Source organism: Metopolophium dirhodum, chromosome 3 (assembly GCF_019925205.1).
Source record: "Metopolophium dirhodum isolate CAU chromosome 3, ASM1992520v1, whole genome shotgun sequence".
NCBI lineage: Eukaryota > Metazoa > Arthropoda > Insecta > Hemiptera > Aphididae > Metopolophium > Metopolophium dirhodum.
Window position 1 is genome coordinate 22,337,568 of NC_083562.1, and position 9,262 is coordinate 22,346,829.

At 26.7% G+C, this 9,262-nt stretch overlaps 1 non-coding gene across 1 annotated transcript; it reads left to right on the forward strand.

The window, feature by feature from the left end:
* Positions 1-6,375: 6,375 nt before the first annotated feature.
* On the forward strand, positions 6,376-6,457 carry Trnas-aga (transfer RNA serine (anticodon AGA)). Its single transcript has one exon. It is a non-coding gene; the product is annotated as a tRNA-Ser (tRNA).
* The last annotated feature ends 2,805 nt before the right edge of the window (positions 6,458-9,262 follow it).

Consider the following 9,262-nt stretch of genomic DNA (forward strand, 5'->3'; position numbering starts at 1 on the left):
TACTATGATTTTTTTTGTAATTATGGGGAGCTTGAATTCCAAAAATATTAGTCTATTATTCAATCAGATAAACATTTTAGTAAGTAAGTAACTGTAATATTATATTTATTTTTTTTTTCAATAATTAACCCGTGGCATCTTAAACCATTACAAGGTGGTTTTTAACTGCGGGGGAGGGTATTGTAGGTTTAAACACGTGTGTTTTTAGTTTGGCAGAGTTTTCAAGTGGGCACCCGTAGGTATCTGCCATTCCCGTAGGGGATGGTGGTCTCTCTCTCCAGACACCGTGACTGTCCGAAGATAAATGCCGCCCGTGGTTCGAACCGGCGACGGTACGCGTCGCAACCGACGCCTTAATCGCTCAGCCACTCCTTCTTCCAATAGTATATTACTAATGTACATTAGGTACAATAGCATTATAATTATATAAGTAAAGGGTTAGAGATCCTTGATTATATTAATACAATATTGAATATATACCTATTATAGTGTTATAAATAACATATTAATAACTAATAACAATAATGTAATAAATGCAATATTTTTGTTAAAATTTAGTTCAATCTATACGGTATAAGTAATAGGAAAATTAACTACTAGTAGCAGTATAAATATTGGCTGACAGAACATCTACGCTCAACATCGATGTTTTTATTCAATGATTTATCATTGAATTCAAATGTCGCACATTTATATAAAGTGACCTACTCAATAACAATGTAAGTACATATGCAGAGCGACTTTCCCAATTTTTTTTTATCATTGAGCTATTATAAGATTTTTGCATTTTAAACGACAACCTAAAATTCATATAGGTACGTATAGGTACATAAGTATTCCAAATCAGAATATGCCATTTTTCAATTTTTTATTGCGTTATTATAATGTCATAATAATAATATTTTAATAATTGTGTTATTATATATAATTATAAAAAGTTCACAATAATATCATTCATATTAAGACAATAATAATTGTAGAATAATCCGATAATCATATGCATTAATGATCACTAATACTTTAGAGAAACCTAGAACCTATGGATTTAGGTGATGCATAATATTAAATAAATACAATTTATAGTCGTATAAGGTATAATAAACGGTATAAAATAGAATACAGATATTATAGTATGGGTAGGCAAAGTTTTGAAATATAATGATCAGAAATAGTAATAATCAACCACGATCCGTAATAAGATAATAAGTTCACAAAACGGATTCTTAACCTATTTAAGTCATAATAATTATGAAAAAAACTTGCAAATAAATACTGTATAATATTATTTTACCCTGTTGGCTGTGTGATTGCAGTTCAAAATGTATAGAACGGTGGATTTTTAAAATCATTACAATCGACAATACAACACATAAACACGCCACTACCCCAATTACCAGCAACCACCTATATTTCGGTATCATTAGTGAAGCGATTTTCTGGCCACGGCCGATCGTCGGCAACGGAAGCTGGCGACGAAAATCGATTTATCGAGGGGTGTGGTCTTACTGAACCGGACAATCACTGAATCATCGATTGCTGCCCGAGGTATAATATGACACACACAGTCCATTATTAGCATAGATATATAACTATTTTCTACCAAAGGATTTTGTAACAAAATATAATGTAGTCGCTACCCTACCACATAAAGATAGGTACGAATTTGAACATTGTGATTAAATTTAATATTTTAATGTAATGGTTATGTACATTCTATATAATATATTATGCCCATCAGTTGCAAATTATTTCCAATAGTCAATATTTTCGAATAAAATGAAATGAACAATAATAGTATTAATAAGTATTGAATTTTATAACAGGTCATATGACTCAATATGTTATCTATTATATAATACACGATACAACGAAAGTGTCGATAGGTCGTCTTGTAAACGGTGCTTACGCCTCCAAGAGTGTGGACACAAAAGAGAATTCATAAATCAAAGTTAATGACAGTTAGCGTTGTGCAAATAATTGTGAAATAATTAAATTTTTCCCTCTAATGGAAAAGCTCGTTAACGTTAAGTACCAGGTACACAATGTTTTACGTCCAATCAACATTGGGGGAAGCGCAAACAAATGTTATTCAAAAGAAATAGTCATTACTTTTTACTAAAACCTACCGGCACCAACGTCTTAACACGGTTCTTCAGGTGTGGCGGTACAACATAAACATATAATTAATCGTTTAGGGGGTTAGAATGCCAACTGTGGTGCATATAGCAAAGATTGACAAAGTAAATAATATATAGGCATAGAAAAAAGTTAAATAGATTATAATTTATAACATATTAAGTTTTAAAAATTGATGAACTTGATGTACACATTTTTAAATGCTCATAGCAATTACTTCAAAATTAAAACATCATAAAAAACCTACGTGGGACCCTAGATAATATATTAATATTTACCTTTAAATTGTACGATAGACCAATTCATTCTCATATTAAAAATACCAGAGTAAAATCACTTCTGAACGTAAAATTTGTTATAATATTATAATACCTAGTTAGTAAGTTGGAGACCACACACTAATGCATGTAGATACAATTAATTCTAAATAATTACCAATAAATTGAAAAAATGTACCTCTTGTTTAAACTTTCAAAAAAAAAATGGTAGGAAGCATGCTTAGTGAACCGCCTTGCTGTACCTATCAAATAATATAAACATAATATTATCCAACTTAATACATTTAATTTTTTTCACAATATTGAATATATAGGTAAAATTAATTGTTTTTTTTTTAAATTTATTATTTGTAGTTCGTACAAAACTTTTACAATATAAATATGTGATTAAAATAACGTAAATCTATGTAGTCGTAGTGCTAATGACCAAGTCATCAATGCGAGATTAATATCAATAAAAAAAAAAAGTTCTCTGTTTATAAATTAATGACTAAAAAGTTTTCAGACGCATCTGTCTTAGGTTTTTTTTAATGTTATATCAATTATTATCCAGTGAATAGAGAGTTTAATAATGAATAGAATAATATATGCGTTATTATAACATTTAGGAAAATAATATTTAGCTTATAATTATTATACAGCGATCAAAATGTAAAATTAAATTAAGTTTAAAATTGAATGTTTAATCACTCAAATCGGGTATCTATGCCATATTAAAGAATAAAATAAAATATTTTATAGAAATAAATGAGAAAACTCAATTTTGTGATTGAATTTTATACTAGAAAATTTTAGAATAAAAGTTTTATGAAGGAATATTATTTTCAAATCCATACAAAAGTAATTTATTTCATCCAACTATCCAAGTCTATAAAAACTTACTATACCCTTCGAATTATGTTATTGCAAATAATCTAAAAATTACTGCCTTTTATGTGCGTGTTTCTCATTCATTATATGACTTCTTATAGGAAAATAAAATATTACATCGTAGTACAAAATGTTTGTTTATAAAAATTATAAAATATGACTATGACATACAGTTAATGTATACACTATAGTACCTATCTTCTCGTATTCCAAATAATTTAATTACAGATGATTATTATTTATATATTAAGTAATATAAATGATTATGATAATTTATAAATACCTATTATCTACCAATCAAAACGCATAATTATTTACAATTTAAAATACATACATATTATATATAGTATTAAGTAAAAAAAATTATAAAAAGCTGTGTTGATATTTAAATGTATCAAACTCTTATACATTTTATGTGTATTATGCACTAGGTACTTTTAATAATGTATTATAGGTTACCTATATATTAATATCTAGTACCTAACTATCTACGTTTTGATCTACTTAAAATACTTCAATATAATAGTACTAAATTACTACTAATAATATTATGATAATTTGTTACTATTTTAATGGCTTTTAAAGTAGAAAAAAGCGGGTAAGTGAACGTCGCTCCGCTGTATAGTAGGTTTCAAGTGGGTTACTGTAACGGATTCATAGATTATACTATTATAGGTATATAAGGACTTAAAACTACTATAACTATTGATTCCCGAATTTGTCAAATTTCCCAAATTTAATTATAAGGTTTAATTTTATAAGCACCAATAAAATGCTAAAATATATAAAAACAATCACCGCAATTATAAATACATATCTGAATACACGACACTACAACGCCTAAGTAAAAATTCATGTACATACTAAAGTTCAAAAGAGATTAAAAAATATACTGTTGAAAATAATAGACTGCAAATATTTCATCTACGTGCATTGGTGAAAATCGGTGGGAGGTGGATTATAGCGTCTTAGATTACTCAAAATTGTATTTAATTTAGCCCCTAAAAACAAATGAAAAATAATTGTAATATTTGCTTTTATAAATATTGTCCAAAAAGTCTATAGAAAATATAATGAGAAAATACTTAATATAAAGTACTATATGTATATTTTCTTAGTAAAAGTGGTGTAGTATCTACTTTATAAATGAAATATTTTCTTAGTAAAAGTGGAAAATAATGTGACTGAAAAAAACAATTCCTCATTTTCCATGAGCTACTCGCGTGAACAGCAGCCATCTGCCATTATTTTAAAAATTAATTATAAAATAAATGGAGAGCTTGCTTTTGATGAATAGTACCTAAGTTTAATTTATTTAATCAATTCAATAAACTCAATAAATTATTATTTATTGTATACGATAAATGATTCTAAGTAAAGTAGTTAGTAGATGGACAAATAAACTGCACACATATTTTCGATATTTTAGATTCTGAGTGAAACGATGAATGTATTGATTTTACAATGATGTGTGTTTTTTTTTTTTATTTTTTTTTATTTTTTTATTTTTGTGTCTGTGTACACGATAAGTAGTCGAAATAATGCTTCGATTTTCGACTTCAGTATCTTGTTCGATGGGAAAGTGAATATCGTTGGTGCATTGGGGAGGTCAAAATTTTAATTTCCCAGTAGTTTTCAAAAGCGATGTGAAAAACAAAAGAAAAATTAAGGAAAAACGGGAATTTTTACGCAAAATCGATTTTTAACAAAATCGATTTTGGTTATTGGTGTAACTCTAAAACAAATGACCGTAGATGCATGAAATTTTCACTGGTTGTTTATATTTGCATTTTCTATACACCATAAAATTTACAAAATATTTTGACTCTTTTTGAGCTGTTTACGGCCATTGTCAGTTTTCAATTTTCTTAGTTTTTTTTTCTATAAATATCAATAAAATTTTATCTGTTGAGTAAAAAAGCTTGAAAATTTAATAGAAGGCTCCTAGGTTATTGTTTCAAAGGCAGATGAAAAAAATTAAAAATCCTTAGTCACAGTTTTTAATTATAAGCATTTAAAGTTCAAATTTTGACAAAATACGGAAAAATCACGAAAAATAGCAAATTATTTTGATGAGAATTCATAAAAATTTTTCTTTTCAAATCTAAGATTTGAAAATGTAATATAAGATTACTCATAAGTTTGTCTACCTTTATCAAAAAAAAAATGTCTAGAAGAAACTTAAATTAAATTTTTATGAGCGTCTGAAATTTATATTTTTACAACATTTGATATTTACTCGATTTCTCATGTAACAATTTTCTTATTTTATTGTAATTAAAAAACGAATGACTGTAGATACTTGAAAATTTCACTGAATGTTTATATTAGCATTTTCTATACACCATAAAATGTTGAAAATATTTTGACTCTTTTTGAGCTGTTTACGGACATTGTCAGTTTTCAATTTTTTTAGTTTTTTTTCTATAAATATCAATAAATTTTTATTTGTTGGGTAAAAAAGCGTGAAAATTTAATATAAGGCTCCTGATATATCGTTCTAATAGCAGTTGAAGAATATTAAAAATACATAGGCACAATTTTTTTTTATAAGCATTTAAAGTTCAAATTTTGACAACATTTATCAAATTTATAATTTATTAATTATTTTGTAGTTAAAAATTTATAAATTTTTAACTTTTATGGCTAAGGATTGAAAATTTAAAACAAGGCTCCACGTAAATAGGTTATATTTAAATTACTTTATTCACAATAATATCATCAAATATACTTGGTAAAATCATGGCTGACTGACCGTTTTCGCTCAGAATCGTTTTTCTTATACAATGATATTATATCATTGAATTCAAATTTAACACCATCCATTACAGCGACCCACTTGTAACCTACCGTACAGCAGAGCGACATCCACTTATCCACCTTTTTAAATTTATATATGATATAGAACAACTTAATATGAGAGACTTAACATTTTTAAGTCTTCAGTAAGTGGATATTAAAATTTAAAATTTTATTACAGAATTATACATTTTAAACAAACCGACTAGTTAATAAGTAATTATTAAAATCTTTATGATTGATATCGGTAAAATTATTTAAATAGTGGTATTTTTCGAACCTCTATCACAGGGCAGTCGTGGCCGAGCGGTTAAGGCGTCTGACTAGAAATCAGATTCCCTCTGGGAGCGTAGGTTCGAATCCTACCGACTGCGATCTACTTTTTATTAATTGTTTCAATTATTTATCAAATTTGAATTTATTATTGAATTTAACTATTTATTACTATTGTATCTTCCTTTCATATTCTAGTTAGAATTAAAAATAAATTTCTTTAATACCTATGATACAATTGTTCAGTATACCTATCCTATACCTACTATATAGGTATTTAATATTTTAGAATTTAGTTATAATATATTTCAATTTTTAGGTATTAAAGAATAAAAAAAACATTAATCAGAATATTATTCTCAGTACTTATTAGTGAGTAATGACAAGAGTTCTATATGCGTGCTTTTTAAATGATGTACCTAGGTACTGGGTTGGTTATGTGAATATTTTTGTTGTAACTTAATATTGTAGGTATATTGTTATTTATTGATCATTATCAGTTTAATCAATGCCGGCGAGTGATGGTATGATTTACAGGGAATTAGTAAGTTCCTACACGAGAGTAACAGGTAAACAATTAGTTAGGTCTTACAAAAATTGTATAATATGTATAAGTTCCTATACAGTGGAAAAATTACTATTCATCTTTTTATTTATAAAATATATTATGCGATTTTCTATCGAGTAAGGACTAACATGTGTATTTTTTTAATTTACTTAAATTCGTCCCCCTACTCACAAGTCTCATAAAAGAAGCTTGAGGACCATTGTCGTCGCACTGGGCGTAAGGCCCTGTACGGTCGCACTTCCTACACTTCCCTCGCGCTGGCTCTATAAATGTTACTTCAATTTTAAATCAAGAATTAATAAGTTCGCTGTAAGCTGATAGTATTTGAAAAGTGTATGTAAACAAAAATTAATTGAAACTTTGAAGAATCTAAAAACCATAAACCGTAATAATATTATATACGCGTACAATTATTTTATTATTATATTATATCAACACAAATTCTATTTGAAAAGTTGCCTGGTTATCCGATTGAGTTTTAATGTTTCAAAAACAAAATTTATTTCGAAATAAGATTACATTGATTTTTGTTAGATGATGTATGTATATAGTATATTTTATATATTACATAATATAAATAAAAATATAATTCCATTATAAAATTCATATTTAATATTTTAATCATGCAATAATGTTAACAAAAGGCATGTACACTCGCTGTAGTTAATAATATTACTATGGTTAAATACTTAATTATAATTATTTATAATACATATTACATATTGGTTTAGATAGTGGCAGCTATCCTATATATTTCAAGAATACCGACTGATACACATATTATAGTAAATGACAATAGCCGCCACTGAGTATAGAAATAGATGTAGTATGATTTATATTGCAGTACTAAACTACTAACTGTACATTCATCATAAAATGAACCTTTATAAATATTTTTTAATTAAATTACGTCTCATTTTATATAAGTATAGCTGTATAGGTGCCAATATAATATTATAGTATTTATCTATCTGTAATTCAAATAATATAGAAGAATTCTTTCGATCAAACTTTAAAAACAAAATCCGTTAGTCAAGGTACCAATATATGTCATAGGCACCTCCCTCAAAATGAATGATATATTAAAAACCTATTTATGTATACCAAATATAGGGGTTATTTTTTTTTTGTTTTTTTTTCCGTGCAACATTACATTATAATAATATGTTTATACATTTTTGAAATAAAGATACCTTTTCCAAAAAAAAGCCATGGAAACTCCAATGACAAGCAATAATCCCTCTTCGATTATTTACTGCTATGTATTATAGATAACCAATCCAATAAACTGAATATATAGGTACCCGTGCGCAATGCACGTGGTGAGTAAATCAACAGATTTCTCTGTAGCTGCCAAATACATTCTTTTAAAGAGTTTGTTAGACGAGCAGATAGTTAAGTTGATTGTAAATTTTTTTGGCAGCCACAGTGGTTCGCGCTTTCCGAGGAATCGATTTGCTTACTCGATCAATAGTTATTTTTTGAATATATTTTGTACCTAATACTGTTGTTGGTGGTAACTATCAATTTTGTTTTAATCTTTTATTTAATGTTTTCTAAGAACTAAAAGTCGAAATAGTATATTGACTACCCTTAGTATACATATTGTAGACACATTTTATTTTACTCCATAGCTGGTATATACGAAGTCAGTTTAAAATTTGATAATTATAAATTATTTATAATATTGGCCCTGTATAACCTACGAATGGTCACGAATAGAAATACTAAATATTTATTTAACCATACAATTTTTTTTTTTTTAATGATTTAAGCAAATACAAAATTAATATTGAAGTAGGTATATTCAACTCATACATAAAATGTGGTCCATATAATAGGTCCGTGTAATGGAAGTAAAAGAGTAAAAATACCTACTGCAAATTTAAAATTAATTCTAAATATAATGTTAATAATGTCAATAACGCCTTTATTTGATTAATATAAAAATTAAAACCCAATAGTTTTCAAATATATATATATTTGTTACACATTATCTAAATATTATAACAATTCGAACTATTATCTATCCTAATTTATTTATATATTCAACAGATCATCGAGCGATGATTGAAATGGTGACAGTGTGACCCCATTTATTAAATATTTGTAATAGTATTGCAATTCATTAATTATTTTATTGTAACAATAGACAATAGTTATCATATAATTTTTAATGTAAAGAAATAAAAATGTGTGTTTAAAGTTTAATTTCATCTTGAGATAAATTTTCCGCATCTACAGTATTGGAACGAGATTATGCGAGAGCTGAAGCCCGAGAGGATAATATATATTGATATAATACAATAATAAATATATTAATACAATGTCGTAATAA